The following is a 24539-nucleotide window of genomic DNA, read 5'->3' on the forward strand; positions in this document are numbered from 1 at the left end:
TGCTCCTATTCTAAAGACTATCACAGCCCACCTTGCCTGTGGCACCTGATAAGCAGAACAGAAAGCAACCACAGCAATAAAAGCCACTGCACCCTCAGGACAGTTACTCTCATCCCCTCCTTTACCTCAGCCGCTTACCTACCCCACGTGGCAGATGCTTCCACCCGTTCTCTGAAGCCACCTAGAGCACCTCCAAAAGAGAAACTGGAATTTTACTCTATTGGATGTAGTTAAAAAAACTGCAGCGACAACCGCACCCCAAAAATAACACCTACCTCTGTTCATCACTCACCAGAGTCACTCCAGAGGTAGCTCGGGTCGTGACGTCCTGTACTGCACACTGCGTTTCAGCCTGAACAAAGGAAAACACAGTCAGAAGACAAACATTCAGCTGACAGCATTAGCACCCATCCCTCAACAACAGAAGTCACCCCATATTTAATGTTTTTGTTTCAAAACAACAGTCCACTTGCCTCTGTACCTGCAAGTTAGATCCAAGCTCCAAAGGAACGGCCACCATCACCCATGCCACCTGGGAACACAGAAGGACAAAACGACCACTGTGCTTGCAAGCCACCACCTGCCACATTGCTCCTCTGTCCCAAACAGCCTCACCTCAGACCCTCAGAGGGAAACACCTGAATGTCTTCCCTTCGCTTCAGATAAGGGATCACCAGGCTGATAAAACTCTCACCTTCCCTCACTGCTCCGTGACACGGGGATTTCCCTGTCCAAGACTTCATGAAGCCCCTGCAGAGACAAGAGAAAAGCACACCCTGAGGCACCTCACAGCCACAGCGTACCTGCTGCAATACCTCTCTCTTCCCAGCTCCTTTACTTCAGCTGCTCACCAGCTCGAACTGAGACTCTTCGCTCACAGCGCCACGGCAAACTCTGCCCGGGCCACACAACACACACTGCACAAGCTACGTTGTTTAAGACACACGAGCTGGAACGTTCCTGCCCAACAATCAGTGGCATCGCACAGGAAGGATGCCGCACGCTCCTAGAAACCAAACCTACCAGTCCTGAACAGCTCCCCTGCCAGACAATTCCCCACCTCCTCCTGCCAACCACGCTCAGCACACACACTATTTGGCTCTCAAAAGAAAAAAAAAAAGTAATACCATACACACACAAAAAAAACAACTGAGCTCCACAAATGCCAAAAAGCCATGCACACCAGAAGCCCCAGCAGGGGTATTCACAGACTTACCCTTTACAGATGAAAAAGGTAACTCTGATACGACCCTGCTCAGTCTCTTGGTAATACTGCGCCTACATGGTCAAGCCTCTTGCAGTGTGTAATCAGGCTCTTTTTAGTCCTCTGGAGAGTTACACAAGTGGCTTCATACGTCTAGAGATTCAAATATAACCCAAAAACACAAGTGGATCCCACCATCCCAAAAACAAGTGAGCCAGCAACCTCTGCTAAATATCCCTCTAGTAAGTGATTTCCAAGCACTTAAAATCTAGAAATCCATAGACTCCAACCTGCCCAAAGAACCCTGCAACTGACTGAAGGAAAAACAAAGCACTTACCCCAAAGAGCAGCCCAGGCACAATGAACTCCCTAATGGCATACCTGGGGCTCATATACCATTTGGCCCCGCCCAGCACCCAAACCCAATCACCTGGGAAAGGGGAGGGGCAAAGCACAAGAAAGTAGAAAGAGAGCAGGAGCAACAGCTGTGGTGGTTTGTTTCTTGTTTCTGTTTACTGTGTTGTTTTTTTTTTTAAATCTGGTTTAGCTCAATAGCATGCAGACTGCAGACAAGAGAACTGGGGTGATTCTAGAAGCAACAATACCCATGCTTTTACTGCAGCTTTGAATATTGAAAGGACAATACGACCAAGCAAGTAACTGAAATTTTTTCACCTAGAGTTAGCTCAAACCTTTATTTATATAGAAAGAAAAATCTGGGAGCGTAACAGATTACACGCAAGAAAAAAAATCAATTCCATGTAATAACATCACTCGCAGGAAAAATCACGTACTTGAGTAGGCTATCTGAAAACCAAAAGGCTATGCTGATGGGTCAAAACACACTACAGGACAATGGAGCCTGGCCCTCTGCTGCACCAACTTAAAACTCATCCCTACACTCACCAAGGTGCAACCCCAACCCAAACACAGACACACCATTTCAGCCTCAACACAGTTTTGGAAACTGCTGGAAAGCAGGCTTCATCCTCAGGCTACACGGGATGGGGCTTCAGGCACCGCTTCACCTACTGAAGACGACCACCATCAGGAGCTGCCACGCCAGACCACCTTTTTCCTCTGCAACACCTTTCTCAGGAACCAAACAGCATTCCAGTGACCTGCTTTGCTCCTATTCTAAAGACTATCACAGCCCACCTTGCCTGTGGCACCTGATAAGCAGAACAGAGAGCAACCACAGCAATAAAAGCCACTGCACCCTCAGGACAGTTACTCTCATCCCCTCCTTTACCTCAGCCGCTTACCTACCCCACGTGGCAGATGCTTCCACCCGTTCTCTGAAGCCACCTAGAGCACCTCCAAAAGAGAAACTGGAATTTTACTCTATTGGATGTAGTTAAAAAAACTGCAGCGACAACCGCACCCCAAAAATAACACCTACCTCTGTTCATCACTCACCAGAGTCACTCCAGAGGTAGCTCGGGTTGTGACATCCTGTACTGCACACTGCGTTTCAGCCTGAACAAAGGAAAACACAGTCAGAAGACAAACATTCAGCTGACAGCATTAGCACCCATCCCTCAACAACAGAAGTCACCCCATATTTAATGTTTTTGTTTCAAAACAACAGTCCACTTGCCTCTGTACCTGCAAGTTAGATCCAAGCTCCAAAGGAACGGCCACCATCACCCATGCCACCTGGGAACACAGAAGGACAAAATGACCACTGTGCTTGCAAGCCACCACCTGCCACATTGCTCCTCTGTCCCAAACAGCCTCACCTCAGACCCTCAGAGGGAAACACCCAAACGTCTTCCCTTCGCTTCAGATAAGGGATCACCAGGCTGATAAAACTCTCACCTTCCCTCACTGCTCCGTGACACGGGGATTTCCCTGTCCAAGACTGCACGAAACCCCTGCAGAGACAAGAGAAAAGCACACCCTGAGGCACCTCACAGCCACAGCGTACCTGCTGCAATACCTCTCTCTTCCCAGCTCCTTTACTTCAGCTGCTCACCAGCTCTGAGATTCTTCGCTTCAGTTTCCCCATTGACTGGGTAATCCAGGTTCACAATCTATCCGGTGCTTCACTGAAAATACACAGCTGCTGGCCTGTTACAAGTCAATTTTCTTTTTTCCTTGACTGTTTTCCTCTTTGAGGTGGTAATGTTTCTTACACCGTGATTTCCAACCAATTGCTCTAAGGATTCTGGTTGTCTGCATTTCACAAGGTCGTCTGTTAAGCTTTCTTATCACTGCAAGCATATCTCAATACCACCTTCCTTCCCTCTAAACAATGTAACTCTGTGCAAAAACTTTTATTCCCACAACCTTGATCTCCTTACCCTAAAATCCTTATTCCCTTTAACCCTAACAACTCTAACCACAACCCTAACCCTTCATATCAACCCCCCGACGCTAATGACACTGACTAATGATCCAAACCCCAAACTGCCCCTAACCCTAGGCAACCCACAAAGAAACTGACACAAAGCTGAAAACTACAAAAAAGGCAAAACCCTGGATACAGACCCCAAATCACAAACACGCGACCAAAATGCTACAGAAAAGCCCCAGACGCAGGCCCCAAGCACTACAGCTAGGCCCCAGAAGCTCAAGACACATCCCAAAGCCAAAATGCAAGCCCCAAACGCTACAGAAAAGCCACCAAACACCAGACACAGGCTGCAGAAGTCTACAAGCGGGCCACAGCCCACCCCCAGACACAGGCCCCAACCACACCCAGATGCAGACCCCAACTGTCCACAAGCAGCTCCCAACCCGCCCCCCATGAACTGGACCCCACCCCACCCCGATGCAGGCCCCAGGCCCCAGCCCCAGCCCCCGCCCCCACACCCCAGACTCAGGCCCCAAAGGTGTACAAGCAGGCCCCTACAGTATACAAGCAGCTCACAACCACCCCCCCAGAGGCAGGCCCCAACCCCCTCCAGACGCAAGCCCGAAAGGTGTACAACCAGCTCCAACACCCCCCCCCGACAAGACGCAGGCCCCAAGCCCCCCCAGACACAGGCCCCAAAGGTGTACAAGCAACTCCCCACCCTCCCTCCCCAGAGGCAGGCCCCAAAGGTGTACAACCAGCACCCGACCCCCCCCCACATACAAGCCCCAAAGGTGCACAAGCAGCTCCAAACCTCCCCCCCCATCCCAGGCTTCCAGTGTACGAGCAGCTCCCAAACCCCCCAACACAGGCTCCTATACTGTACAACCAGCTCTGAACCCCTCCGCTCCCCAGAGACACAGGCACCAAGCCCCCACAGATGCAGGCCCCAAGGGTGTGCAAGCAGCTCCCAACCAGCGCCCCCCCCCAGAGGCAGGCCCCAAAGCCCCATAGAGGGAAGTCCCTGCAGTGTACAAGCAACTCCCAACCCCCACAGATACAGATCCCTACACTGTAGGAGCAGCTTCCAACCCCCCCAGATGCAGGCCCTGACACCCCCCCCCCAAAACACAGTCCCCAAAGGTGTACAAGCAGCTCCACACCCCCCCAAGACACAGGCCCCAAAAGCCTAAATATATGCCAAGAAAGTACTAATGCAGGTGCCAAACGCTACAGACAGGCCCAAAAGCACAGGCACACGCCCCAGATGCTCGAGGCCGAGACGTAACTTGGCTTTCTGAATTACTGGAAAGCGGCTTTCCTTCTCAGCGAGGTGTGCGCAGGCTAGACAGGATGGGGCTTCAGGCACCTCTTCACCTGTGGAAACACACTGCCATCAGGCACTGCCATGCCAGACAAGCTTTTTCTGTTCAAACACCCTTCTCAGATGCCCTGCGGCATTCCAGTGACCTGCTTTGCTCCGATTCTAAAGACTAGTGTCACAGCCCACCTTGCCTGTGGCACCTGACCAACAGAAGAGAAAGCAACCATACCGTTTGGAAACCGTCACTGCACGTGCCGCTCCTTGATGCTCTGTAACCTCTTCTCAAATCCTCAGCCACTTCTGTGTAGAGCCTGCCATGACACCTGCAAAGCAAGATGGATACCCTTCGCAGTCACCTTGCGCAACTTGGCCATTCTGCTCCAACCCCACTCACGACCAGCCTGCCCTTCTCGTGCTGCTCTTCAGAGTGCAGCTTGGCCCCTCTGAGTCTGTGCAAGGCACCTGCGAAAGAAAAAGAAAAGCATAGGCCGCGGCAGCATCCAAAGCCGCAGCACAGCTAGGACAGGTACTCTCACCTGCTCCCTTACTCTGCCCCCTCACCTGCCCTCGAGGCAGATGCTTCCATCTGCTCTCTTAAGCCAGCCACAACACCTCTGGAATATAAACAGGACTTTAACTGTATTTTGTGTAGTTAAGTAACTGCAGTGACAACCGCACCCCTAAAATAACTGCTACATCTGTTCATCGCTCACCTTGCCAAAACCAGCTCTGGTTGTGAAGTCCCAGGTCGTACGCTGTGTTTCAGCTTTAACAAATGAAAACAGTCAGAAAATAATCATTCAGATGCCAGCATTAGCACCCATCCCTCAACAACACAAGGGACCCCATGGCTAATTTTATCATTTCAAAACAGCAGCCCCCTTGCCTCAGCACCTGGAAAGTAGATCAAGCCAGTCACCGGGTTGCCTACCGAGTCCTTGACAGTTCCAAAAGGAGCTCTTTCCTGTGACCGGTTCCTCCTAAGGTTTACCCCTCTACTGGGGAGGGGAACGAAATACAAACAAAAAATCAAAACCCCATATCTGCGAGCTTTCAAGATTCAATGACAGACCTCTCCTCTAGCACTACTCAAGCACTATGCAAACAGCTGCTCCCAAGCAGCTCAAGTCTCCCCCTCCACATTTGCCAAACACCACGGAGATGACTCTGTGCCAGCTGCCCTTCAGTACGTGCCCAGAGGCAGACCGGATGTCTTTGCCAAAACAGTCCGGACAATGTATTAGTACACCGATGGACCGCCACGTTAGTTACCATCACTAACCGCCAGGCAGGACAGCTCCAGGCCAAACACACACACAGGCACGCTACAAACGTTACGAACAAAACACAGAACACAAGGCGCAAAAAAAAAGGACTCCCAGAGGGAAGCCGTACACCAAGTCAGAACAGGTGCTCTGCAGCAGACCCAAGGAGAGACTCAAATGTCACTACATGCGACTGGAAGCAACTGCCAGAACTGGGATGATGGAGGCATAAAAAGCCTGCCTTTAAGACAAGAGACCAGAAGGATGGGGAGTGCAAACCCCAGAAGAAATCTCTTAGGAAATGAATTCCCAAGACAGAGCTCCTGATGAAGCCCACATGACTTCCGCAACAGCGAGGATGGAAGCAGATGCCATCTGAAACCGAATATGATGCACAAGACCTGAAACACATCGGCGCTTTAAGCTGCGACTGCAAGACAAGAAGTGCTCGGATCAGACCCATGATGACAAAACAAGCATTTAGGACCTTTGGTACGGCTAACAAGTTGCCTTTCTAGTCTGTCCAGTGCAAAAAGCAATGAGGATATCAAGACCTGAGGAGCACGTAAAATATGATGATCACATCAAGAAACATTTGACACAAAGACCCGAGGAGTGCATGACACAGAACACACACTGCAGAGGCAGCACTACAAGACAAATAAACAGATGGGAACTGTCCTGCCTGGCACATACACTCACACTACAAAATACCCCCTGCTCCTTCTATTAGCCTGGTGACCCAGCCTCAAGCAGCCTGAAGGTGACGCAGCCTCAACCACCCTCACAGTGCCACCAAGTATATTCAGCCGGCTGGCTCCATGCCGCTCCGGCTCCCAGCTCCCATCAGCCACACCACATATGCAAATACCAGGTGCCCCTCAACTTAGCTCTCAGATTGCTGGATGGTAAATTCCCTCCACCTCAAGAAATGCACAGACACTGAGAGACATCTGAGTCCATGGCCAGGCTCATCATCATCTGCAAAAACAGCGTACCAGCATTCACTAGCACACCGGCCCTGATGCCCACCTCCTCCGCAATACTGACTACCGCTGAAGCAACATACGGTTGTGCTCACCCGTTCCTGTCTGAGTCCAAGCTCCAACAGCACAGCCAGTATCACCCACACCACCTGGGAAAACAAAGGGATAAAATGATCGTTGTGTTCTCAAGTAACCACCCACCACACTGCTCCTCTATCCCACCCAGCCTCACCTCAGACCCTCAGCAGATTCTGAGGAAGGCCTGCTGCAGCACCTGCTAAACCAGGGGAAACACTTCAAGGACTTGCCTTAGGGGGACCTTGCTTAGGGACACTGACTGGGCTGACGACCCTCTCGCCTTTCCTCAGCACTCCACAATGTGGGGATTCACCTCTCCAACGCTGCAAGAAGCACCCACAAAAGAAAAAAAAAAAGGCAGATCATCAGGCATCTCACAGGCACAGCGTACCTGCTGCAATACCTCTCTTTCACTAGCTCTTTTTCTTCAGCTGCTCACATGCTCCAACTCGGCCGGGCCAGCACCACAGACTGGTGGTGCTTTCCACACTGCTGGAAAGCAGGCTTTATTCTCAAGGCACGTGCAGGCTAGATGAGATGGGGCTCCAGGCACCTCTTCACCTGTGGAAACACACTGCCATCAGACACCGCCATGCCAGACAAACTTTTCCTGTTCAAACACCCTTCTCAGATGCCCTGCGGCATTCCAGTGACCTGCTTTGCTCCCATTCTAAAGACTGATGTCACAGCCCACCTTGCCTGTGGCACCTGATCAACAGAAGAGAAAGCAACCGCAGCGCTTGGAAACCATCCCTGCACGTGCTGCTCCTTGTCACTCTCCGGCCTCATCTCAAATCCTCAGCCACTTCTGTGTAGAGCCTGCCATGGCACCTGCAAAGCAAGACAGAGACCTTTCATAGTCACCTCGTGCTACTTGGCCATTCCGCTCCAACCCAGCTCATGACCAGCCCCCCTACTTAAGCAGCTCTTCAGAATGCAGTTTGCTCCTTTGAGCCTGTGCGAGACACCTGTGAAAGAGGAAGAAAAGCATAGGCTAAGGCAGCATCCTAAGCCGCAGCACAGCTAGGACAGTTACTCTCATCTGCTGCCTTACCTCTACCCGCTTACCTACCCCGAGGCAGATGCTTCCATCTACCCTCTTAAGCCAGCTACAACACCTCTAAAACAGAATAGAGGGGTCACTTAGAGTGACAGTGACAACCGCAACCCAACTTTAACTGCTCCATTTGTTCATCGCTCACCTTGCCAGAGGCAGCTCTGGGTGTGACGTCCCAGGTTGTACGCTGTGTTTCAGCTTTAACAAATGAAAACATAGAAGGTAATCATTCAGCTGCCAGCATTAGCACCCATCCCTCAACAACACAAGGGACCCCATTTCCAATGTTATTGTATCAAAACAGCAGACAACTTGCCTCGGCACCTAGAAAGTAGATCAAGCCAGTCACTGGGTTGCCTACCGAGTCCTTGACAGTTCCAAAAGGAGCTCTTTCCTTTGACCGGTTCCTCCTAAGGTTTATCTAGGACTGGAGAAAAATAAAAACACTCCACATCTGCGAGCTTTCAAGATTCAATGACAGACCTCTCCTCTAGCACTACTCAAGCACTATGCAAACAGCTGCTCGCAAGCAGCTCAGGTCTCCCCCTCCACATTTGCCAAACACCACAGAGATGACTCTGTGCCAGCTGCCCTTCAGTACGTGCCCAGAGGCAGACCGGATGTCTTTGCCAAAACAGTCCGGACAATGTATTAGTACACCGATGGACCGCCATGTTAGTTACCATCACTAACCGCCAGGCAGGACAGCTCCAGGCCAAACACACACACACACAGGCACGCTACAAACGTTACGAACAAAACACAGAACACAAGGCACAAAAAAAAAGAGGACTCCCAGAGGGAAGCCCTACAGCAAGTCAGAACAGGTGCTCTGCAGCAGACCCAAGGAGAGATTCAAGTGTCACGACACGCGACTGGAAGCAACTGCCAGAACTGGGATGATGGAGGCATAAAAAGCCTGCCTTCAAGGCAAGAGACCAGAAGGATGGGGAGTGCAAACCCCAGAAGAAAAATGCTTCGGAAATGAACTCCCAAGACAGAGCTCCTGATGAAGCCCACATGACTTCCACAACAGCGAGGATGGAAACAGATGCCATCTGAAACCGAATATGATGCACAAGACCTGAAATACATCTGCGCTTTAAGCTGCGACTGCAAGACAAGAAGTGCTCAGATCAGCCCTACGATGATGAAACAAGCATTTAGGACCTTTGGTGTGGCTAACAAGTTGCCCATCTAATCCGTCCAGTGGAAAAAGGCAATGAGGATATCAAGACCTGAGGAGCGTGTAACATATGATGATCACATCAAGAAACATTTGATACAAAAAAATTACACGCACAGAAGAAATGATCTGTTTAGGCTCCCACTGCAAGACAAGAAATGCTCAGCTTCCGTTTGAGCATCAGCATTATTCCAGTGAGGTCAAGTGTTCGACACCCTCAGGAAGGCTTCCCCAGGGCCTGCCAAGCACCAGGAGCAACAGCACAGCACAGACAACACAGAACACAGACACCAAGCTGGAACTGCCCTGCCTGGCACATGCTCAAGCCCTACCTGACAGAATCTCACACCCCCACACACTGTCTGACCGTGATCAATCCTAAAAGGCCCCATCCACAGCAATGACTTAAAAGCACAGACCCTCGCCCTATGTGTGCATTCAAAACCCGAAAGCAAACATAGCACTTGCCCCACAACTTAGCTTGGGAATGACGGGAGGCAGGTTCCATCCTCATCAAGGAACACGAAGGCTAGCCAGGACATTGCTTCCGGCACGAGGCTCCTCTTCACCTGCAGAAATAAAGTGCCATCGGGCACTGGCACACCAGCCAAACGTCTTCCAGTGAAACACCCACCTCAAAAACAAAACAGTAGTCCACTGACCTGCTCTGCTACTGAAGTCAGATAGACCAACTCCAGACAACTGCCCGCCTTCCCCTGCCAACCACCCCCAAACACACAGTATTTACCCCTGGACTTAATTCTCAGGGGTCACAATCCATCCTCAAGGTGGACCACAGAGGCCAACTAGGATGTTCCCACTATCTTCTTCGTCCCCGGAAAAGAGGAGTCACCCAGAGGTGGGACCAATAGACTACCAAACCAAAAACAATGCCCTTTTCCCAACTTTTCTCCACTCACCTTCCCGATCCAGGCTTAGCGCTTCCATTTACTGTGCTGAGCCAAGGTCACGTAGCTTAGACCAAGGAGAAAGAACAAACAAAAATGACAATCCACAAAACAGTCTATACCCACTCCTCTTCTTTCTTCCCCTACCCCAACAGCCAAGAAGCCCCAGACCCATGTTCCCCAACCCAGTACCACCGCTTCGCTCACCTAACATCCCAAGGAGATGCATCACGCTCCCAGCTCCTCTTGTGCTCAGAGCATCTCCAGCATTTCAGGAACTGGAACCGCTGACGCCTGGCGCGCCTCAGGAACATGGCAGGAGATGTACTCTGTCGTCACAAGGTGCTTCCAAAGCCTGCATAACAGGCAAAGCAGACTAACACAATCCACTGACCAACTCAGGGCCCACACTGCCGTCCACTCACCCTCGTGCCTCATTCAAGTGTCCGTGCCCATGCCCTGGGCTACAAGAAACAAAAAGAGAAGGTCATATCCGTGATGGACACGTAAACAGTACAGCTCCTTGCAGAGGACTCAAACACAGAGACGAGAGCCAGAAAAAAAAAACCACACCCTCAGGTCCACAAATACCAAAAGGCCATGAATGCACAGCAGCCCCAACAGGGGTAATCACAGACTTCTCCTTTACAGATGAGAACGGTGACCCTGCTCAGTCTCTCCGTAATACTGCACTTATGCGGTCAAGCCCCTTCTGATGCGTACTGAAGCTCCTTGTGAAGCCTCTGGACAGTTATGCAAATGACTTGATATACCTAGAGATTAAAAGATAACTCAAAAAAAGGAATCGTACCCCACCATTTCCCAAAAACAAGTTAGCCAGCAACACCTCCTAAGCACACCTCTATTACGTGAATTCCAAGCACTTAAAAACTAGAAGGCTGCAACGTCTAAACACTCTACAGCCACACAAACCACAGGCAAAAGCTCCAAAAATAAAACAAACTGTCCCTAACCCTGAAAAAGACCACCCCTTACACGCCTACTGCTGCTCTTTTCAGACACATGCTTACACAGGGAGCTTCGATGATACTTATCTCCTAAACCCTGCTCCATCACTTTGCCACCAAGGTTGTAACTTTCATAACATTTGCCTTAATTCTGCAGAAATCATAAGGGACCCAAAACCACAAAGTAAACACACAAAGTAACACTGCCATCCTATCCGTAAACATGCTATAACAATTACTTACCTGAAGAAGAGCTGCATGCAATACAGGCACCTATTACTAGATTGGTTTACTCTAACAGATCCTACTAGTTGTTACCTCACAAAGATGGGCGTACCGGTCTCTACTTGGAAACGCATCAGTCCATAGACTCTTAACCACCTAAAGAAACCTCCAACTCACTGAAGGAAAAACAAAGCACTTACCCCAAAGTGCAGCCCAGGCAGAATGAGCTCTCTGATGGGATGCCTGTGACTCAGTGACCACCAGGCCCTGCCTGGAACCCAAAGCCAATCACCTGGGAAAGGGGAGGGGCAAAGCACAAGTAGAAAGAGGAGAAGCAGCAGCTGTGGTTTATTTATTTTTGCTTCAGCTTTGAATATTGAAAGCTTTTCTCCTCTACAACTCCTGTCTCAGGAACCAAACAGCATTGCAGTGACCTGCTTTGCTCCTATTCTAAAGACTATCACAGCCCACCTTGCCTGTGGCACCTGATAAGCAGAACAGAAAGCAACCACAGCAATAAAAGCCACTGCACCCTCAGGACAGTTACTCTCATCCCCTCCTTTACCTCAGCCGCTTACCTACCCCACGTGGCAGATGCTTCCACCCGTTCTCTGAAGCCACCTAGAGCACCTCTAAAAGAGAAACTGGAATTTTACTCTACTTGATGTAGTTAAAAAAACTGCAGCGACAACCGCACCCCAAAAATAACAGCTACCTCTGTTCATCACTCACCAGCGTCACTCCAGAGATAGCTCGCGCCGTGACATCCTGTACTGCACACTGCGTTTCAGCCTGAACAAAGGAAAACACAGTCAGAAGACAAACATTCAGCTGACAGCATTAGCACCCATCCCTCAACAACAGAAGTCACCCCATATTTAATGTTTTTGTTTCAAAACAGCAGTCCACTTGCCTCTGTACCTGCAAGTTAGATCCAAGCTCCAAAGGAACGGCCACCATCACCCATGCCACCTGGGAACACAGAAGGACAAAATGACCACTGTGCTTGCAAGCGACCACCTGCCACGCTGCTCCTCTGTCCCAGCCAGCCTCACCTCAGACCCTCAGAGGGAAACACCTGAATGTCTTCCCTTCGCTTCAGATAAGGGATCACCAGGCTGATAAAACTCTCACCTTCCCTCACTGCTCCGTGACACGGGGATTTCCCTGTCCAAGACTACACCAAGCACCTGCAGAGGCGAGAGAAAAGCACCCCCTGAGGCACCTCACAGCCACAGCGGACCTGCTGCAATACCTCTCTTCCCAGTTGCTTTACTTCAGCTGCTCGTTAGCTCGATCTAAGATAAATGTGCCCGGGCGGCGCCGCGCCAAAATGTGCCCGGGCAGCGCCGATCACAGACCTACCCTTTACAGATGAAAAAGGTAACTCTGATACGACCCTGCTCAGTCTCTTGGTAATACTGCGCCTACGTGGTCAAGCCTCTTGCAGTGTGTAATCAAGCTCTTTTTAGTCCTCTGGAGAGTTACACAAGTGGCTTCATACGTCTAGAGATTCAAATATAACCCAAAAACACAAGTGGGATCCCACCATCCCAAAAACAAGTGAGCCAGCAACCTCTGCTAAATATCCCTCTAGTAAGTGATTTCCAAGCACTTAAAATCTAGAAATCCATAGACTCCAACCTGCCCAAAGAACCCTGCAACTGACTGAAGGAAAAACAAAGCACTTACCCCAAAGAGCAGCCCAGGCACAATGAACTCCCTAATGGCATACCTGGGGCTCATATACCATTTGGCCCCGCCCAGCACCCAAACCCAATCACCTGGGAAAGGGGAGGGGCAAAGCACAAGAAAGTAGAAAGAGAGCAGGAGCAACAGCTGTGGTGGTTTGTTTCTTGTTTCTGTTTACTGTGTTGTTTTTTTTTTTTAAATCTGGTTTAGCTCAATAGCATGCAGACTGCAGACAAGAGAACTGGGGTGATTCTAGAAGCAACAATACCCATGCTTTTGCTGCAGCTTTGAATATTCAAAGGACAATACGACCAAGCAACTGAAATTTTTTCAGCTGGAATTAGCTCAAACCTTTCTTTACAAAGAAAGAAAAATCTGGGAGCATAACAGATCACACGCCAAAACAAAAAACCAACAATTCCATGTAATAACATCACTCGCAGGAAAAATCACGTACTTGAGTAGGCTATCTGTAAACCAAAAGGCTATGCTGATGGGTCAAAACACACTACAGGACAATGGAGCCTGGCCCTCTGCTGCACCAACTTAAAACTCATCCCTACACTCACCAAGGTGCAACCCCAACCCAAACACAGACACACCATTTCAGCCTCAACACAGTTTTGGGAACTGCTGGAAAGCAGGCTTCATCCTCAGCGAGGCGTGCTCAGGCTCCACGGCATGGGGCTTCAGGCACCTCTTCACCTACTGAAGACGACCACCATCATCAGGAGCTGCCACGCCAGACCACCTTTTTCCTCTGCAACACCTTTCTCAGGAACCAAACAGCATTCCAGTGACCTGCTTTGCTCCTATTCTAAAGACTATCACAGCCCACCTTGCCTGTGGCACCTGATAAGCAGAACAGAAAGCAACCACAGCAATAAAAGCCACTGCACCCTCAGGACAGTTACTCTCATCCCCTCCTTTACCTCAGCCGCTTACCTACCCCACGTGGCAGATGCTTCCACCCGTTCTCTGAAGCCACCTAGAGCACCTCCAAAAGAGAAACTGGAATTTTACTCTATTGGATGTAGTTAAAAAAACTGCAGCGACAACCGCACCCCAAAAATAACACCTACCTCTGTTCATCACTCACCAGAGTCACTCCAGAGGTAGCTCGGGTCGTGACGTCCTGTACTGCACACTGCGTTTCAGCCTGAACAAAGGAAAACACAGTCAGAAGACAAACATTCAGCTGACAGCATTAGCACCCATCCCTCAACAACAGAAGTCACCCCATATTTAATGGTTTTGTTTCAAAACAGCAGTCCTCTTGCCTCTGTACCTGCAAGTTAGATCCAAGCTCCAAAGGAACGGCCACCATCACCCATGCCACCTGGGAACACAGAAGGACAAAACGACCACTGTGCTTGCAAGCGACCACCTGCCACGCTGCTCCTCTGTCCCAAACAGCCTCACCTCAGACCCTCAGAGGGAAACACCCAAACGTCTTCCCCTGTGGTGGTTTTACAGGGGTAGGCGACCGAGCTCCACCAAAACCGCTCTCTCACTCTCCCTCTTCAAAGAAGGACAGGGAGAAAATACAAGGAAAAAGGGCTCAAGGGTTGAGATAAGGATGAGGAGATTACACAGTAAATATCGCGATAAGCAAAACACACTCGGCATAGAAAGACAGAAAGATTTATTGCTTATTACTACACAATGTAGAGAAGCGAGAAACAAACGAAAGCAACCAAAAGCACCTTCCCCCCCAGCCACCCTCTTCCACCTGCTCCCCCCCAGCGGTGCAGGTGATCGGTTTTTATGGTCAGTCTATAGCGCTTCTTTGCCGCCACTCCTCCTCGGACGCCCTCATCCCCTGTGCTGTGGGGTTCCTCCCACAGGATGCAGTCCTTGGTCAACTGATCTGGCATGGCCTTCCCACAGGCAGCAGCTCTTCCAGAACTGTTCCAGATGTAGGTCCATACCACGGGGTCCATCCCTCAGGAGCAAACTGCTCCAACCTGGGTCCCCCACGGGCAGCAGCTCCTGCCAGCTCACCTGCTCCTGCGTGGTCTCCTCTCCACGGTCTACAGGTCCGGCCCGGAATCTGCTCCGGCAAGGGTCTTCCACAGGCCGCAGCCTCCATCAGTGCAGGTCCACCTGCTCCACCGTGCTCTCCTCCACCAGCTGCAGCATGGAACCCTGCTCCACCGTGGTACTCCGTGGGCTGCAGGGGGACAGCCTGCTTCACCATGGTCCTCGCCACAGGCCGCAGGGGACTTCTGCTCCGGCACCTGGAGTACCTCTCCCCCTCCTTCTTCACTGACCTTGGCGCCTGCAAGGCTGTTCCTCACTCCTCTTGCTCTCCCAGCTGCTGCATGGCACAGCGTCTTTGTTTTTTTTTTTTTTTCCTGTCTTAAATATGCTCTCACAGACGCGCAAACAACATCACTTATTGACTCCGCTCAGCAGCGGGAACGTTACCTAACATGGGGCAGATTCTAGATTCTTCGCACAGAAGCCACCCCTAGAGCCCCCTGCTACCAAAACCTTGCCACATAAACCCACTACGTCGCTTCACTTTGGTTAAGGGACGACCAGGCTGACAACACGCTCGCCTTCCCTCACTGCTCCGTGACACGGGGATTTCCCTGTCCAAGACTGCACCAAGCACCTGCAGAGGCGAGAGAAAAACACACCCAGAAGCACCTCACAGCCACAGCGTACCTGCTGCAATACCTCTCTTCCCGGTTGCTTTACTTCAGCTGCTCGTTAGCTCGATCTAAGATAAATGTGCCCGGGCGGCGCCGCGCCAAAATGTGCCCGGGCGGCGCCGCGCCAAAATGTGCCCGGGCGGCGCCGCGCCAAAATGTGCCCGGGCGGCGCCGCGCCAAAATGTGCCCGGGCGGCGCCGCGCCAAAATGTGCCCGGGCGGCGCCGCGCCAAAATGTGCCCGGGCGGCGCCGCGCCAAAATGTGCCCGGGCGGCGCCGCGCCAAAATGTGCCCGGGCGGCGCCGCGCCAAAATGTGCCCGGGCGGCGCCGCGCCAAAATGTGCCCGGGCGGCGCCGCGCCAAAATGTGCCCGGGCGGCGCCGCGCCAAAATGTGCCCGGGCGGCGCCGCGCCAAAATGTGCCCGGGCGGCGCCGCGCCAAAATGTGCCCGGGCGGCGCCGCGCCAAAATGTGCCCGGGCGGCGCCGCGCCAAAATGTGCCCGGGCGGCGCCGCGCCAAAATGTGCCCGGGCGGCGCCGCGCCAAAATGTGCCCGGGCGGCGCCGCGCCAAAATGTGCCCGGGCGGCGCCGCGCCAAAATGTGCCCGGGCGGCGCCGCGCCAAAATGTGCCCGGGCGGCGCCGCGCCAAAATGTGCCCGGGCGGCGCCGCGCCAAAATGTGCCCGGGCGGCGCCGCGCCAAAATGTGCCCGGGCGGCGCCGCGCCAAAATGTGCCCGGGCGGCGCCGCGCCAAAATGTGCCCGGGCGGCGCCGCGCCAAAATGTGCCCGGGCGGCGCCGCGCCAAAATGTGCCCGGGCGGCGCCGCGCCAAAATGTGCCCGGGCGGCGCCGCGCCAAAATGTGCCCGGGCGGCGCCGCGCCAAAATGTGCCCGGGCGGCGCCGCGCCAAAATGTGCCCGGGCGGCGCCGCGCCAAAATGTGCCCGGGCGGCGCCGCGCCAAAATGTGCCCGGGCGGCGCCGCGCCAAAATGTGCCCGGGCGGCGCCGCGCCAAAATGTGCCCGGGCGGCGCCGCGCCAAAATGTGCCCGGGCGGCGCCGCGCCAAAATGTGCCCGGGCGGCGCCGCGCCAAAATGTGCCCGGGCGGCGCCGCGCCAAAATGTGCCCGGGCGGCGCCGCGCCAAAATGTGCCCGGGCGGCGCCGCGCCAAAATGTGCCCGGGCGGCGCCGCGCCAAAATGTGCCCGGGCGGCGCCGCGCCAAAATGTGCCCGGGCGGCGCCGCGCCAAAATGTGCCCGGGCGGCGCCGCGCCAAAATGTGCCCGGGCGGCGCCGCGCCAAAATGTGCCCGGGCGGCGCCGCGCCAAAATGTGCCCGGGCGGCGCCGCGCCAAAATGTGCCCGGGCGGCGCCGCGCCAAAATGTGCCCGGGCGGCGCCGCGCCAAAATGTGCCCGGGCGGCGCCGCGCCAAAATGTGCCCGGGCGGCGCCGCGCCAAAATGTGCCCGGGCGGCGCCGCGCCAAAATGTGCCCGGGCGGCGCCGCGCCAAAATGTGCCCGGGCGGCGCCGCGCCAAAATGTGCCCGGGCGGCGCCGCGCCAAAATGTGCCCGGGCGGCGCCGCGCCAAAATGTGCCCGGGCGGCGCCGCGCCAAAATGTGCCCGGGCGGCGCCGCGCCAAAATGTGCCCGGGCGGCGCCGCGCCAAAATGTGCCCGGGCGGCGCCGCGCCAAAATGTGCCCGGGCGGCGCCGCGCCAAAATGTGCCCGGGCGGCGCCGCGCCAAAATGTGCCCGGGCGGCGCCGCGCCAAAATGTGCCCGGGCGGCGCCGCGCCAAAATGTGCCCGGGCGGCGCCGCGCCAAAATGTGCCCGGGCGGCGCCGCGCCAAAATGTGCCCGGGCGGCGCCGCGCCAAAATGTGCCCGGGCGGCGCCGCGCCAAAATGTGCCCGGGCGGCGCCGCGCCAAAATGTGCCCGGGCGGCGCCGCGCCAAAATGTGCCCGGGCGGCGCCGCGCCAAAATGTGCCCGGGCGGCGCCGCGCCAAAATGTGCCCGGGCGGCGCCGCGCCAAAATGTGCCCGGGCGGCGCCGCGCCAAAATGTGCCCGGGCGGCGCCGCGCCAAAATGTGCCCGGGCGGCGCCGCGCCAAAATGTGCCCGGGCGGCGCCGCGCCAAAATGTGCCCGGGCGGCGCCGCGCCAAAATGTGCCCGGGCGGCGCCGCGCCAAAATGTGCCCGGGCGGCGCCGCGCCAAAATGTGCCCGGGCGGCGCCGCGCCAAAATGTGCCCGGGCGGCGCCGCGCCAAAATGTGCCCGGGCGGCGCCGCGCCAAAATGTGCCCGGGCGGCGCCGCGCCAAAATGTGCCCGGGCGGCGCCGCGCCAAAATGTGCCCGGGCGGCGCCGCGCCAAAATGTGCCCGGGCGGCGCCGCGCCAAAATGTGCCCGGGCGGCGCCGATCACAGACCTACCCTTTACAGATGAAAAAGGTAACTCTGCTACGACCCTGCTCAGTCTCTTGGTAATACTGCGCCTACGTGGTCAAGCCTCCTGTAGTGTGTAATCAAGCTCTTTTTAGTCCTCTGGAGAGTTACACAAGTGGCTTCATACGTCTAGAGATTCAAATATAACCCAAAAACACAAGTGGATCCCACCATCCCAAAAACAAGTGAGCCAGCAACCTCTGCTAAATATCCCTCTAGTAAGTGATTTCCAAGCACTTAAAATCTAGAAATCCATAGACTCCAACCTGCCCAAAGAACCCTGCAACTGACTGGAGGAAAAACAAAGCACTTACCCCAAAGAGCAGCCCAGGCACAATGAACTCCCTAATGGCATACCTGGGGCTCATATACCATTTGGCCCCGCCCAGCACCCAAACCCAATCACCTGGGAAAGGGGAGGGGCAAAGCACAAGAAAGTAGAAAGAGAGCAGGAGCAACAGCTGTGGTGGTTTGTTTCTTGTTTCTGTTTACTGTGTTGTTTTTTTTTTTAAATCTGGTTTAGCTCAATAGCATGCAGACTGCAGACAAGAGAACTGGGGTGTTTCTAGAAGCAACAATACCCATGCTTTTGCTGCAGCTTCGAATATTGAAAGGACAATACGACCAAGCAAGTAACTGAAATTTTTCCAGCTAGAGTTAGCTCAAACATTTATTTATATAGAAAGAAAAATCTGGGAGCATAACAGATCACACGCCAAAACAAAAAAAAAATAAATTCCATATAATAACATCACTTGCAGGAAAAATTCACGTACTTGAGTAGGCTATCTGAAAACCAAAAGGCTATGCTGATGGGTCAAAACACACTACAGGACAACGGAGCCTGGCCCTCTGCTGCACCAACTTAAAACTCATCCCTACACTCACCAAGGTGCAACCCCAACCCAAACACAGACATACCATTTCAGCCTCAACACAGTTTTGGGAACTGCTGGAAAGCAGGCTTCATCCTCAGCGAGGCGTGCTCAGGCTCCACGGCATGGGGCTTCAGGCACCTCTTCACCTACTGAAGACGACCACCATCATCAGGAGCTGCCACGCCAGACCACCTTTTTCCTCTGCAACACCTTTCTCAGGAACCAAACAGCATTCCAGTGACCTGCTTTGCTCCTATTCTAAAGACTATCACAGCCCACCTTGCCTGTGGCACCTGATAAACAGAACAGAAAGCAACCACAGCAGCAAAAGCCACAGCACCCTCAGGACAGTTACTCTCATCCCCTCCTTTACCTCAGCCGCTTACCTACCCCACATGGCAGGTGCTTCCACCTGTTCTCTGAAGCCACCTAGAGCACCTCCAAAAGAGAAACTGGAATTTTACTCTAATTGATGTAGTAAACTAACTGCAGTGATGGGCACAAAAATGTGCCCAGATGGCAGCAATCACAGACTTACCCTTTACAGATGAAAAACGGGACCCTGCTCAGTCTCTTGGGAATACTACCATGCTTATGCGGTCGAGGAACCGTACCCCACCATTTCTTAAAAACAAGTTAGCCGGCAACACCTCCTAAGCACGCCTCTATTACCTGAATTCCAAGCACTGAAAATCTAGAAGGCTGCAACATCTAAAGACTCTACAGCCACACAAACCACAGGCAAAAGCTCCAAAACTATAACAAACTGTCCCTAACCCTGGAAAAGACTACCCCTTACACGCCTACTCCTGCTCTTTGCAGACACATGCTTACACAGGGAGCTTCGATGATACTTATCTCCTAAACCCTGCTCCATCACTTTGCCACCAAGGTTGTAACTTTGATAATATTTGACGTATAATATTTGACATACAGGCAAAGACTCACAAGTAAGCCCCGCAATTCGGCAAAAATCATAACGGACCCAGAACCACAAAGTAAACACACAAAGTAACACTGCCATCCTATCCGTAAACACGCTATAACAATTACTCACCTGAAGAAGAGCTGCATGCAATACAGGCACCTATTACTAGATTGGTTTACTCTAACAGATCCTACTAGTTGTTACCTCACAAAGATGGGCGTACCGGTCTCTACTTGGAAACGCATCAGTCCATAGACTCTTAACCACCTAAAGAAACCTGCAACTCACTGAAGGAAAAACAAAGCACTTACCCTAAAGTGCAGCCCAGGCAGAATGAGCTCTCTGATGGGATGCCTGTGACTCAGTGACCACCAGGCCCTCCCTGGAACCCAAAGCCAGTCACCTGGGAAAGGGGAGGGGCAAAACACAAGAAAGTAGAAAGAGGAGAAGCAGCAGCTGTGGTTTATTTTTTTTTGCTTCAGCTTTGAATATTGAAAGCTTTTCTCCTCTACAACTCCTGTCTCAGGAACCAAACAGCATTCCAGTGACCTGCTTTGCTCCTATTCCAAAGACTATCACAGCCCACCTTGCCTGTGGCACCTGATAAGCAGAACAGAAAGCAACCACAGCAATAAAAGCCACTGCACCCTCAGGACAGTTACTCTCATCCCCTCCTTTACCTCAGCCGCTTACCTACCCCACGTGGCAGATGCTTCCACCCGTTCTCTGAAGCCACCTAGAGCACCTCCAAAAGAGAAACTGGAATTTTACTCTATTGGATGTAGTTAAAAAAACTGCAGCGACAACCGCACCCCAAAAATAACACCTACCTCTGTTCATCACTCACCAGAGTCACTCCAGAGGTAGCTCGGGTCGTGACGTCCTGTACTGCACACTGCGTTTCAGCCTGAACAAAGGAAAACACAGTCAGAAGACAAACATTCAGCTGACAGCATTAGCACCCATCCCTCAACAACAGAAGTCACCCCATATTTAATGGTTTTGTTTCAAAACAGCAGTCCACTTGCCTCTGTACCTGCAAGTTAGATCCAAGCTCCAAAGGAACGGCCACCATCACCCATGCCACCTGGGAACACAGAAGGACAAAATGACCACTGTGCTTGCAAGCAACCACCTGCCACGCTGCTCCTCTGTCCCAGCCAGCCTCACCTCAGACCCTCAGAGGGAAACACCTGAATGTCTTCCCTTCGCTTCAGATAAGGGATCACCAGGCTGATAAAACTCTCACCTTCCCTCACTGCTCCGTGACACGGGGATTTCCCTGTCCAAGACTACACCAAGCACCTGCAGAGGCGAGAGAAAAGCACCCCCTGAGGCACCTCACAGCCACAGCGTACCTGCTGCAATACCTCTCTCTTCCCAGCTCCTTTACTTCAGCTGCTCACCAGCTCGAACTGAGATTCTTCGCTCACAGCGCCGCGGCAAACTCTGCCCGGGCCACACAACACACACTGCACAAGCTACGTTGTTTAAGACACACGAGCTGGAACGTTCCTGCCCAACAATCAGTGGCATCGCACAGGAAGGATGCCGCACGCTCCTAGAAACCAAACCTACCAGTCCTGAACAGCTCCCCTGCCAGACAATTCCCCACCTCCTCCTGCCAACCACGCTCAGCACACACACTACTTAGCCTTAAAAAAAAAAAAAAGAACATACACACACAAAAAAAACAACTGAGCTCCACAAATGCCAAAAAGCCATGCACACACAGCAGCCCCAGCAGGGCTAATCACAGACCTACCCTTTACAGATGAAAAAGGTAACTCTGATACGACCCTGCTCAGTCTCTTGGTAATACTGCGCCTACGTGGTCAAGCCTCTCGCAGTGTGTAATCAAGCTCTTTTTAGTCCTCTGGAGAGTTACACAAGTGGCTTCATACGTCTAGAGATTCAAATACAGCCCAAAAACACACGTGGATCCCACCATCCCAAAAACAAGTGAGCCAGCAACCTCTGCTAAATATCCCTCTAGTAAGTGATTTCCAAGCACTTAAAATCTAGAAAACCATAGACTCCAACCTGCCCAAAGAACCCTGCAACTGACTGAAGGAAAAACAAAGCACTTACCCCAAAGAGCAGCCCAGGCACAATGAACTCCCTAATGGCATACCTGGGGCTCATATACCATTTGGCCCCGCCCAGCACCCAAACCCAATCACCTGGGAAAGGGGAGGGGCAAAGCACAAGAAAGTAGAAAGAGAGCAGGAGCAACAGCTGTGGTGGTTTGTTTCTTGTTTCTGTTTACTGTGTTGTTTTTTTTTTAAATCTGGTTTAGCTCAATAGCATGCAGACTGCAGACAAGAGAACTGGGGTGATTCTAGAAGCAACAATCCCCATGCTTTTGCTTCAGCTTTGAATATTGAAAGGACAATATGACCAAGCAAGTAACTGAAGTTTTTTTCAACTGCAAGCAGCTCAAACCGTTGTTTTTATACAGGAAAAAAAATCTAGGAGCATAGCAGATTACACACCAGAAAAAAAGATCAATTCCATGTAATAACATCACTCGCAGCATAAATCATGTACTTGAGTAGGCTATCTGAAAACCAAAAGGCTATGCTGATGGGTCAAAACACACTACAGGACAATGGAGCCTGGCCCTCTGCTGCACCAGCTTAAATCCTATCCCTACACTCACCAAGGTGCAACCCCAACCCAAACTCAGACACACCATTTCAGGCTACACGGGATGGGGCTTCAGGCATCTCTTCACCTACTGAAGACGACCACCATCATCAGGAGCTGCCACGCCAGACCACCTTTTTCCTCTGCAACACCTTTCTCAGGAACCAAACAGTATTCCAGTGGCCTGCTTTGCTCCTATTCTAAAGACTATCACAGCCCACCTTGCCTGTGGCACCTGATAAACAGAAGAGAAAGCAACCACAGCAATAAAAGCCACTGCACCCCTAGGACAGTTACTCTCAACCGCTCTTTTACTTCACCCACTCACCTAACCCCCGAGGCAGATGTTTCCATCTGCTCTCAAGCCATGTAAAGCACCTCTAAAAGGCAAAATGGATTTTTATTCTACTTTTTGTAATAACCTAACTGCAGTGACAACCGCACCCCAAAAATAACTGCTACCTCTGTTCATTGCTCACCTTGCCTGAGGTAGCTCGGGTCGCAACGTCCTGTATTGTGCACTGCATTTCAGCTTGAACAAAGGAAAACACGGTCAAAAGATAAACATTCAGCTGCCAGCATTACCACCCACCCTTCAACACCACAGGTGACCCTATATTTAATTTTATCATTTCAAAAGACCAGTCCACTTGCCTCTGTACCTGGAAAGTAGATCCAAGCTCAAACGCGGCCACCTGCAAGGCCGGGGGGGGGGGCATTTGGCAGCCACCTGCAAGGTGAGGGGGCACCTGGCAGCTTTGCTCTAACAGACCCTACTAGTTACCTCAAAAAGATGGGCTTACCGGTCTCAATTTGAAATGCATCAGTCCATAGGCTCTGACCCACCTAAAGAACCCTGCAACTGACTGAAGGAAAAACAAAGCCCCTACCCCCAAAGAGCAGCCCAGGCAGAATGCCTGCCCTAATCATGTGGAAAATGGGAGGGGCCGTGCATGAGAAGAGATAAAGAGAGCAGGAGGAACAGCAGCCCTGGTTTTGGTCTGGCTTAGGTCAACAGCGTGCAGAGTGCAGCACAGGCAATCAGCCTGTTTCTCCTGAAAGACTCACCTTAGCTTTGGTGAAGGAAACTGACCGGGCTGACAACCCTCTCACCTTTTTGCACCACTCCACAACATGGGGAATTCACCTCTCCAAGGCTGCACGAGGGAACTGCAGAAACAAGACAAAGCACACCCTGAGGCACCTCATAACCACAGCCTACCTACCTACTGCAATACCTCTGCAATACTTATACCTCTCTTCCCAGCTGCTTTACCTCTGCTGCTCTCCATCTCCAAATCACATTCTTTTAACTGTCACGCAGAGCGGTGGTCCTCCAGGTGCCATAGAGCAGCGCCATTATTTTTTTTCTTTTTTAATTTCAGAACAGCTTCCCTTCAAAACAGCTTTCCGCTTCCCTCTGGAAATGGACAGTAGGTCAAGCCAGTCACCGAGTTGCCAACGCAGAGCTTCACAGTTCCAGAAGGTGCTCTTTCATTCGACCGATTCCTCAAAAGTGTTACCTACCACTAGCAAAAGCAATAAACAGACTGCAAACAGGCACTGCCACATTTGACAAACTTCATGTTTTTAATTTTATCATTTCAAAACAGCAGTCCGCTTGCCTTTACATCTGAAAAGGCAGATCAAGCCAGCCACCAAGTTGCCGAACAAGAACTTGACAGTTCCAGGAAGTGCTGTTTCCTTTGACCGGTTCCTCCTAAGTTTTACCTACTGCTGGAAAAAAAAAGAAAAAAAGACTCTGTGCCAGCTGCCCTTAAGTACTCACCCAGAGCT

General features: G+C 52.3%; 2 long non-coding RNA genes across 47 annotated transcripts; both read right to left on the minus strand.

Moving 5' to 3' along the window:
- Window positions 1–477: 477 nt before the first annotated feature.
- Window positions 478–11968, minus strand: LOC136790286 (uncharacterized). 46 transcript variants are annotated; one of them, XR_010829864.1, is made up of 20 exons: window positions 11701–11966; window positions 10515–11080; window positions 10320–10374; window positions 9868–9968; window positions 8530–8640; window positions 8359–8411; window positions 7851–8276; window positions 7596–7717; window positions 7387–7479; window positions 7174–7227; window positions 5722–7073; window positions 5541–5593; window positions 5389–5441; window positions 5057–5289; window positions 3183–4880; window positions 3026–3081; window positions 2813–2863; window positions 2624–2683; window positions 2474–2521; window positions 1815–2376 (listed from the first exon to the last, which is right to left on the minus strand). It is a non-coding gene; the product is annotated as an uncharacterized lncRNA (long non-coding RNA). The 46 variants fall into 46 exon arrangements; XR_010829855.1 differs by having other exon boundaries at window positions 1904–2376; window positions 5057–5441; window positions 5759–5825; window positions 6979–7073; window positions 11701–11961; XR_010829865.1 differs by lacking the exon at window positions 5389–5441 and having other exon boundaries at window positions 1817–2376.
- Window positions 11969–15755: 3787 nt separating this feature from the next.
- On the minus strand, window positions 15756–24261 carry LOC136790294 (uncharacterized). Its single transcript, XR_010829881.1, has 4 exons — window positions 24019–24261; window positions 23811–23912; window positions 23222–23274; window positions 15756–15812 (listed from the first exon to the last, which is right to left on the minus strand). It is a non-coding gene; the product is annotated as an uncharacterized lncRNA (long non-coding RNA).
- Window positions 24262–24539: the final 278 nt, after the last annotated feature.

This window comes from Anser cygnoides, chromosome 3 (genome assembly GCF_040182565.1).
Source record: "Anser cygnoides isolate HZ-2024a breed goose chromosome 3, Taihu_goose_T2T_genome, whole genome shotgun sequence".
Taxonomy (NCBI): domain Eukaryota; kingdom Metazoa; phylum Chordata; class Aves; order Anseriformes; family Anatidae; genus Anser; species Anser cygnoides.